Source organism: Pelodiscus sinensis, chromosome 1, assembly GCF_049634645.1.
Source record: "Pelodiscus sinensis isolate JC-2024 chromosome 1, ASM4963464v1, whole genome shotgun sequence".
Classification (NCBI taxonomy): Eukaryota; Metazoa; Chordata; order Testudines; family Trionychidae; genus Pelodiscus; species Pelodiscus sinensis.
In genome coordinates this window covers 269,178,529-269,189,575 of record NC_134711.1, presented here as the reverse complement: position 1 = coordinate 269,189,575, position 11,047 = coordinate 269,178,529, and positions in this window count along the sequence as shown.

The following is an 11,047-nucleotide window of genomic DNA, read 5'->3' as shown; positions in this document are numbered from 1 at the left end:
TCACTTGCGTCTTTCAGTGCTCACTCCACCTAGGAGACGCCTCACCATTGTGGAGCATGTTCCCAGTGGAGGCCATGTTCAAAGGATCCCACCCGTGGCCATGTGCTGAGCTCTGCACAAACACAAACTGCACCGCAGGCCGCAAATGAATGGGCTGCGGGCTGCATGTGGCCCACGGGCTGCATGTTGAGTCATCCTGACTTACACTAACATCTACAACAAAAATAAATAGGAAATTATAATACTCCATTTATTGCATTGGGATGTGGTTGGTCTTAGCAAAGGAGCAAAACCAATCCCTCAGTGGGTGTCAAGGATGTGCAACACTTAATATGACTGAACCTTGCTGCAAAGGTTCATAGAATTATAAGATTAGAAGTGACTGCAAAGGTCATCTTGCTGTACCAAGATGCAGGATTTGATATGTAAACTATCCAACATACATGACTATCCCATCTTCTTTTGAAAAGCTCCAGTGAAAAAGCTTCCACCAGGGGTGATGTGTCATGAAGGAGGGGCAAAGGGCCAGCCGCTGGAGCTCTGCCCTGGGCCCTGAACTTAGAGAGGACCCACAGGACTCAAGGGACTAGTGGGAGGGCCTGGTGCCAGCAGTAAGGGTCACCCCCCCACACATCCACACCCACACTCACTGGCAACAGTGGAAGGTGGACAACCCCACTTCATGCCCACAGTCATGTTACACCATTTCCTGCCACCAGTGAGTGCGGGGCATTGTTCACCCCCTACACACAGTCCCCTCCTCTAGGCGACATGGCTAGGAGCTAGGAGAATGGAGTGGGCTGAGGCCAGGTTGCTCCAGTTAACCCCACAGCTGACAAGTGCAGGAGGTGCAACCTTTCCCCAAGCAATCTTCTTTCAGCAACATGGCCCAGGGGACTGGCAGGAGGCCTGATGCCTGCAGTAGGAACTGGCCCCTTCACTCACTGACAGTGTAGGAAGTGGAGCAACACAGCCTCAGCCTACTCTACTACCCCAGCTCCCAGATACGTCACTCAGGAGAGAGGGTTGGGCAAGGGTGGAATTTCGGCAAGGTAGGGGAGGCAGCAGCCATGAGCTTCGGGACGTGGCTTGCTTTTCATCCCGTTTCCTGGATGCTAAAAGAGTGAGGGGAAAGTACTTGTATTCTCATGCACAGAATCACAATGTTGAGTTTGTGATCTACTATGGGTGCGTCTAGACTACATGGCTCCATCAACGGAGCTATGTAAAGTAGCTTACTCGACATAGTCAATGAAGTGGGGATTTAAATAATCCCCGCTTCATCAAAATAAAAATGGCCACCGCACTGTGCCTACAATCAGCTGATCCAGAACAGCATGGCAGTCTAGACACAGCGCGGTCGACAAGTGAAACGAGGCATACTGAGCGGTCGACAAAGACGTCATAGTCTAGACGCACCCTATGACTCCCAAATCCTTCTCAGAGGTCCCTCTACGAAGCCATTTTGTATTTGTGCAACACCTTACATTTGTCTTTTCTAAATTTCATTTTGTTGTCTATATCCCAGTTCTACAACCTATTAAAATTCCTCTGACTTTCAGTTCTCTCCTCCCGAGCTTTGTATCATCTGCAAATTTGCTTAGTATATTCTCTATTCCTATTCATGACAAACAAAACTGAGTTGGTACTAACAGTAAAATGTTGTTTAGACTTTCAAATAGAGCTGTTAAACAATTAAAAAAAATAATCATGATTAATTGCAGTTTTAACAATCCTGTTAAATAATAGAACACCAACTGAAATTTGTTGGTACACAATTGCATGTTTTTCTACATTTTAAAATACACTGGTTTTAGTTACAATACAAACTACAAAGTATACAGTGCTCCTTTTATATAATTTTTTATAAAAGTGTTTGTACTGTAAAAACAATAAACCTCATACAGGTACTGTAGTGTAATATGTCTGTAGTGAAAGTGCAACTTACAAATGTAGATTTTTTTTCTTGTTACATAACTGTACTAAAAAACAAAGCAAAGTAAAATTTTAGAACCTACCGTATTTTCCGGCGTATAAGACGACTTTTGATGTTAAAAAACATCCCCCCAAAATCGGGGGTCGTCTTATATGCCGGGTATAGGGTGCGCCTGAGCGGAGCCCCTCCGCGGCTTTGCAAAGCCTCGGGGGAAGCCGGCGGCGGGGCATCCCAGGCGTGCCTGAGCTGCCCCGCCGCCAGAGCCCCTCCGCGGCTTTGCAAAGCCTCAGAGGCGCGGGACCCCGCCACTGCTGCGGCTTTGCTCTCGGTGCCTCTGGTCTGCTGGGGACCGTCTCCAGCAGACCAGGGACACCGGGAGCAAAGGAGGCGGAGGAGCGCTGGGGTATAAGACGAAACCCTATCTTTTAACTAAAAAATTAGGGGGTCGTCTTATACGCCCAGTCGCCTTATACGCCGGAAAATACGGTATTAGTCCACTCACTATGAAAAATAAGTTTGTTTATATTTATGGGAGATAATGCTGTCCACTTCTAATTTATAATGTCACCTACAAGTGGGAAGGCGTTTGCATGGCTGTTAAGTAGATGACATTGCAAGTGTGCTAGATATGTTAAACATTCATATCCCCCTTCATGCTTCTGTGTTAAATGACCCTTGTTAAAAATTGTTATTTAAGTTTATGGTTAAACTCCTTGCTGTTATATAGCAACAAAAAAATTAAATTTGTAAGTTGCACTTTCATGATAAAGAAACATTTTACTAGAGTAGTTGTATGAAGTGAATTGAAAAATACTATTTCTTTATCATTTTTACTGTGCAAATATTTGTAATCAAAACAAAATAAAGTGAGCATTGTGCACTTTGTATTCTGTGTTGTGACTTCAATCAATAACTTTGAAAATGTAGAAAATCAGACAAAATATTCAGTACGTTTCAGTTGGTATTATATAAACAGTGTGATTAAAACTGTGACTAATCGTGATTTTTTAAAATTGCAATTAACTTTTTTGTGTTAATCTCATGAGTTAACTGCAATTAACTGACAAGCCTACTTTCAAAACATTCAAAATTTTTTTTCTGAATTTTATTACACACATTGACCAACATTTCAAAAATATGAACCTAATCTTAGACAATTTATATATCAGGAATTAAAATTTGAATTTCAAAAGCATAAAAGTAATCTAGGAGCAAGATAGAGAAGTTTAATCTGCTTGAAATGCTTCTTTCTTGACTTGTGAGAGTTAATTATATTGAGTTTGTATTATTGGGTTTGTGCTGTAATGTTAAAGAGGCCATCGACTTCTTTTTTTTTTAATAGATGAGGACTTTAACTGAAACTTCTCAGCAAAAAAAAAATCTTTACCTTAAATCTGAAATTCTGCTATCAATAGGGACACAAAACATTGACTTTAGTAAGCTAAGACTAACGTAAGAAGTACAAAATTAGCAATGTATACATAAAAACCTATTTATTTTTTAAATTGAAATAGTGATATTTTGGCTTAAAAAAATGACGTTGGTTTACCTTGGTATCCTGACAATGGAATCAGTATAAATACACTGAACAACGAGAAGTAAGAACAAATGTCTATGGGGCTACAAGGTGTATTCTACAAGGTTTGCTTGTATTTCCCCAGGCAGGAGAGAAGCAAGGACATACAGGAAATAATGTTCTGAGTATGTAGAACGACTTCAGTTGAATGGCTTCTACAGCTAGTTAATCTGTAAGGCTATGTCTAGACTACAGGGTTTTTCCCGTAAACAACTCCTCTGCGTCCAGGGAATGCGTCTGCTCTGCTGCTTTTTTTTGCGGAAGAGCAGACGCACTCTTTTGGAAGCCCTGTCTTCCTCATTCTATGAGGGAGAAGGGCTCTTCCGAAACAGGAGGTTTTTCTGAAATTTGGCCCAGTGTAGATGGGCCAAATTTCAGAAAAGCCTCTTCCGACAAAACTATCGGAAAAAGGTACGCAAATTGCGGAGTGCAATTTGCGTACCTTTTTCTCATAAAACATTGTAGTCTAGACATAGCCTAAGTAATCCAAGGATGATTCTTCCCTAGTCTTAGCCTAAATAACTCTAATGTGTGAAGTATAATTAATATCATTGTTCAACTCTGCTTAAATGAAGAAAAGCATTTATATATGTAAAATGAAAAATACAGTAGAGAGTTTGAACATCTAACTTACCTTCATGACTGTCACTCATACAAAGTTGTAATTTTAGTTGTAGATGTGAAAATCTTAGTATAGTAGAAATGGAGGAAGACAACGATACAATTGCAGCTCCCATGGATGGAAGTGGCTGAAAATGTATGCGTGACTAAAACTGCTTCTCACCTGTACTTCTCCCTTAATGGTCCACCAAGACCACCTACTTTCAGTTCCCCAGCTGTCTCTTCTCTTAGGCAGAGAACTTCATATCTCTTCTCCTGACTGGGTTTTTTTCCAGTCTACAGTTCCTTGCTAGGGATGTGAATAGCTAACCAGTACCTGGGAGCAGCCCCTTGCCCATGGCCTGCCATGGGCAGAGGGCTGCTCCAACTTCACCAAACTCCTGCGTGGGGCTGCTGGCTCCCAGACCACATAGGCTGGGAGCCGGCACCCCTGCATGAGGCCAGCAGAGCCCTTTTACTTTCCCTTCAGCTGGAACAGCCCCTGCCTGTGGTTGGGATGTGTGTCCCCTTTAATCAGTTAAATGCTACGTTTAATTTCTTAACCAATTAAACCTAAGTTTTACATCCTATACCCTGCCAAACACTGTGACATTCCTCAAAAGCCAGACTGCCCTGAACAGGCCAGCCACTATACTTTCTTTGTCAATGGAGAAGAGAAAGCAATATAATTACTAGAAGTTATAAGTTAACACAGCACATAAGCAAGCACATTTATGCTTACAGTGAATGTATTACAGAGAAGATATATTTAAAAGAACCTATAAGCATCCTCATAAACATACCAAAGATAACCTTCCAAGTGCCTTAAGGACTCTGGTAGGGGTCAGTCCTTCAAATTCTAAAAGGTAGTTTTAAGTACATAATAGCATTAGCTCAGAACAACCAATCCTGAACAGTCCAGTTTTTTCTTTATTCAGTTTAGGCCTTTGATCTGTCTCATGTAATAGGTGATCAGCAGACAAAGGTACTCTCTTCAGCCCATAGCTTCAAAAAAGCTGGATTTTGTATATAACTGAAGGAAGGGGGAATTTGCATTCATCTACCTCTCCTTAGATATTTCCCAAGAAATCCACTTACTACGTATTGTTCCACAAGACCATTTATGTTTGCCACATTGTTCAATATAATCCTTTGATCATCCTTGCCTTTAATAATGCATATCATTTTCAATTAAATAGCAGATTCCAAAGGTGCTTAGATCAATAAGGTTTTCTAAGCACATTGTAGGAAATATAGAATACAAGACCATACACCTGGAATTATAGTATCCCATTCAAATTGCATTTCTATTGCATGTCTCTGCTGCCCTATGCAGCCTAAGGAATAAGTAATCTGGCAGCAAAGTGCTGGATAGTACCTGCCCTCTCCACTATTGACTGCATGCCAATTACAGCTGGGCTATGTCTACACTGCAGGCTTCTTGCGCAAGAACTGTTGTGCAAGAGTTCTTGCGCAAGATCGCATCCACACTGCCATGTACTTTTGCACAAGAGATGTGCTTTTGTGCAAGAGCATCCATTGCAGTGTGGATGCTCTCTTGCACAAGAAAGCTCTGATGGTCATTTTAGCCATAGAGGTTTCTTGCATGAGAAATCCCTGTTGCCCATCCACACTGCCTTCTTGCGCAAGAGCCCTTGCGCAAGAGGGCTTATTCCTCATGGAGAGAATAACTCTTGTGCAAGAAGACCTCTGTTCTGATGCTTTACTGTAAATTTACTTGTGCAAGAATGTGCATGCAGTGTAGACGTTCCGCAAGTTTTTGCACAAGAACGTCCATTCTTGCGCAAAAAGCCTGCAGTGCTGCTGTTTTGGGTATACCACCATTTTTTGTGAGAAGCTAGTGACAGTACAGTAGTGGAACTGAGTGTCACAGTTCTCAAATTCAATTTTAAAGTAGCCAGACTCTAAGTGACATAGGTATATGTTTGCAACCTGATCATTAGAAATCAACTTGTCTTCTCATAACATACAAGTTCAAAATGTCATGGACATCCATTAGGGTGTCTGAAACAAACATCAGTGTTTTTTTTCTATCAAATGTTGTATAAACTAAAAAAAAATTAATCTATTATATATGTTTGCGTCTGTCTGGGAGTCCATTTAAGCGGTATGCCTCCTAAGCGGTAAGAGCTAGGACCATCAAATTTGGTATTCAGCTTCCTCTTATCATAATTTAAAGCAAGGTAAGGGTTTGGTTGTGTTTGGACAATAAGATGTGCCTGGAATTTGATTGTTTCTCAAAAATGAAAAGGGGGGGGGACGTCTGGTAGGAGGGACAGTTATACTGTAGAATGGCTTCAGGAGGCAGCAAGGGGCCAGAGATAGAGACTAGAACAGCTATAACCCCATTGGGCCAGCAGAAGGCAAGGGTGAAGAAAAGGATAGCTATCTACTATATATTTCGGAGAGTTTTTCTGTTGATGTCTCTCTTTAGGTACATCTAGGCTACGTCTACACAGCACAGTTATTTTGGAATAAGCTATTCTGGAAGAGATTTTCTGGAATAGCTTATTTTGAAATAGCGCATCTACATACATAATGTGTTTCGTAATAGCACTAGCTATTTTGAAATAGAGTGTCCACACTGATTGGATGCTGAATTGCATATAAAGCCACCCAAAACCAGTTCAGGCAAGGCATCAGGTCAGTTGTTACTTTGTGTGGCTGCTGCTTGAGGCTATTTGAGGCTCTTGTTTAAATGGACCCCCCTGTACAGCATCCTCTCAGGTTTCCCTGTTTGTCTACCTTTTGGAGGGACAGCAAAGCATTTTCTCTTCTTGCTCTGGTTGTTCTGCTTCAGGGCACCACAGCACTCTCTGGTATGGAGCTGGAGCTGCCTCCGGGCACGCTTCAGCTTTTGCTGCAAGTCATGCAATTTCTGCATGGAACCTCCCCAGGGGCGGCCCGTGCCTATAGGCAAGCTCGACAGCCACCTAGGGTGCCAAGTTAAATGGGGCGCCAAATTCAATTCCCTGCCACTTCCCCTTCCTGGCGTTGGCCCTGGAGGAAGGCTTCCCTGCGCTGCAGGAGGGGTGAGTCAGCCCTGGAAGAGGAGCGTGGGGAGGTGGCCCCGGGGGAGGCATGCACCAGCTTCCCCTGCGCTGCGGGAGGGGAGGTCCGCCCTGGGAGAGGCGGGGTGCGGGGGTTTCCCCATGCTGCGGGGGCGTGGGGTTGGCCCTGGGGGAGGAGGCGTGCGGGGGTTCCCTGTGCCACAGGAGGAACGGGTCGGCCCCAGGGGAGAAGGCACGGGAGGTGCGGATGTTGACCCCAGGGGAGGCATATGCTGGCTTCCCCTGCACCGCGGGAATGGGGGGTCGGCCCCAGGAGAGGTGCGTGCCGGCTTCCCTCGGGGGGGGGGGGGGAATCCTGGGAGGAGGTGGATGCAGGGGACTCTCTTCCCCCAACTGGCACCCTGTTTCCTCTCCCCTGTCCCCAGCCCCCGTCTCCAGCCCCAGAACTCCATCCTCAGCTCCCCAGCCCCATAACTCTATACTCAGCCCCCCCATCCCCAGACCTCCATCCCAGCCCCCCTCTCCCCAGCGATGTGGTGGTAATGGCAGTTAAGGCAGGCTAGCGTAATGGACTATTTTGGATTTGTAATAATAAAAATTATAATTAACATTTGTAATGCATTTTTATTTGAAATCGTACTGAAATATTGTCTAACTGTCATGTACAAATCTATTCTGAAAATTTCGTGTCTCCATTTTAATCTGATCTCATAAACATTGGTTGGATGGACAAACTGAATAACTATGCTTGTTTAAATAAATATACTTAAAAAACATTAAATGGACAATAGGGGCAAAATGTTTCCCAGTTTACCAAAAACCTCAGCCTATATCTACCCTTGGGATTGGGGGGAGCGGTGGCACACCGATTGCATGTTTTTCCTAGGGCACCAGTTACTGGCAGCTAATCTAGGGCCACCCCTGAACCTCTCAGGCTTTGCAGGAACCCAACCCCCAGACCTTGTGGCACTCTCCTCAGGTATGTGGAGGGCATGGCTCCAGCAGCTGGATGTCACCTACCCTGGTCTGGCCACCGTGCCCTGCTGTCTATGGCTCCGGACACCAACGCAGACTGGTGGGACCACATAGTTTTGGAGCACTGGAGAGCCAACAATGGGTCCAGAACTTCAGAATGAAAAAGGACACCTTCCTGTAGCTCTGTGAGTGGCTCAGTTCAGCTCTGAGGTGACCAGACATGCACATGCAGTCCACCATTCACCTCCAGAAACATGTCACCATCACCCTCTGGAATCTCTCAATGACGGAGAGCTAATGATCTGTAGGGAACCAGTTCAGTGTGGGGAGATTGACCATCAGGGCCCTGGTCATGCAGGTATGAAATTCTCAGGCTATGTCCCAGGGTGGAAGGATGGAATGGGCTTCCCTAGGGAAAGGGAGGGGTGGGAGTGGTGCAAGACCTCTCCCCAGGAGGGTTTGTTCAGTCCTGCCCTCACTAAGCCCTGCCAGGGGTGGGCATGATTGCAGGGGGTTGCCCCGGTGAGTGGGGAAGAGGGATACTAGGAGAGAGAAGGGAGGAAACTCACAGGTGCCGTGCCATGCCTCCCACTCCCTCTGTGATTGTCAGTTTGTCTCCTGCAGGTGGTCAGGGTGATCAACACCATCCTGCTGCACAGTTATCCGCTTTGCATATGTGGACACCATCACCAATGGATTTGGCACCCTAGGCTTCCCCAACTTTGGGGGTGGAGGGCAAGCGACAGGACATATATACCTATTTGTGCCCCAGACCACAGGCATCAAGCCACATAAATCACTTTTCAGTGGTCCTGCAGGTCATGACTGTCAGGGACAGTTCACAGACATATGCCGGATGGTCGGGGAAGGCGCACAACACACACATCTTTAGGAACTCAAGAGTGTTCCAGAAGCTGCACGACAGAACTTTCTTTCCCGATCACATCAGGGTTGGGAACATGAACATGCACGTTTGCCTGGAGGGGGATGTGACCTATCCCCTGCAACCATGGCTCATTAAACCATATACCAGCCACCTCAAACCCTCCCAAGAGGCACTTAATGCCAGGCTCAGCAGGGCCCACATGGTGGTCAAGGGTGTCTTCAGCCACGTGAAGGCACGGTTTGGATGCCTCCTTACTTGCCTGGACATTGAGGAGCACAACATCTCACATGTGGTGGCTGTGTGCTGTATTCTGGACAACCTATGCAAATTAAAGGGGGAGACCTTCCTGCCTGGGGGGGGGGGCAGCAGGTCTATCAGGGCGCCGTGCACATCCAGAAGGCCCTGAGGGAGAGCTTCTCCCCAGGCGACCAGTGACACCCTCCGTTATTTCGAAATAGCAGTTTTGCTGTGTAGACTCTCACATAGTTATTTCGGAATAACGGCCTTTATTCCAAAATAACTTTGCTTTGTAGACACACCCCATACAGCAGTGTTATTTTGGAAAAATTGACATTTCAAAATAAAACAGTGTGCATCTACCCAGCAAGCTGTTATTTTGAAATGGAGGACTTCTTATTCCAACTCCTGTAACCCTCATTTCACAAGGAGCAAGGGAAACAGAAGGAAGAGTGTTCTTCCTTTGACTTCCTAACTTGCAGACAGCACCAAAAGCTGATTTAATCAATTTTTACTTCAGCTACGCAATTGCTGTATCTTAATTCAACTTTTGCCCTGCAGTGGAAAGGGCCCTGAGTCTGTCTGTCTTCTTGCTGGGGCACATGCACCCCTCCCCTGGCTCTGTTGTAGCAGCCATGGAGAGGTGCTTCTCACGTGACCCGAAGCTGCTGCAATGAAAAGGCTGGGGATGCCCTCTCTCCTGGCGTTGTTTTCATACTGAACCACTCCATCCCTACTCAGCTGAAGCTATTCAGATTATAGTTGATGTGGAGTTTTATATGATTTAAAATGAACACATTCTATAGGATCAAATACTTCCAGTCTGTATGTAATTTCTTCATGTTAGAGACCTTCAGGTTACCACAGATGCCAGGCCCCAGAAACTCCATTCCCATTACCTCTTAAGAGATCCCTTGCTTACTCTAGTCTCTCAGACTGAACCCATCCATCTCTCCCACTCATTCAATGACAGAAATAGCCAGTTAGTTCAGCACCCCGAGATACTCTTCGGCACCACAACCTCAAGTGTTGGATATCTAGAAGTGCGTTCCCAACTGCTCCACAAGGCCCCACCTCATAGTTGTCAATTGTTGTGCAGCTCCATGTCCTATCCCTATCTCTGCTTGGAGAAGGCTACATTAACTGTATGACGAAGCTGACCAAATGAAAATTAGCTTTGCTTAAAGTGTCACACAGAGTTATACAAATCTTGATGGCCATGAATGGAGGTATCCTACATACTTGTACTTGTAAACTGTTTATTTTGTTTCATCCAAAGTCATTGCTATAAACCTGCACTTGGTATTTATACTGTCATTAGTCTAGTCTAATCAAGCTACATGCATTTGTCCTCCAGTTTCAAGCCAGCTTCCTTAACTTTCCCAGCCCTCAAATTCCCTTTCCTTACCAATAATTTATCTGTTCACCATCCATCCTTCTGGAAATACACTTTTATCTTCTTTAATGTTTGTCCTTCAAATTCCATACCCAAACAAGTGAGAGAAGATTAAACTGTGAACAACAAATTACCCTATTAACAATATTTAACTAAAAAGCTGAGCTTTCAGGATTCACATCACTTGTTTGAGAAAGTCTAACATGATTTACATGCCACATATGAGAAAAACAATGTACACTTTATGACATATGTTTGCCCCCATTTCCTAATAATAATTAAATCAATTCTTGCTCTGTCACATTATAAGTTCAGTATTAGAAATGTAAAAGTACCAAAACAAACCAGCCTTAAATCAAAGCATGTTTTCCCTCTCCAGCAAAGATTTATCTTATTATGAAATCAAATC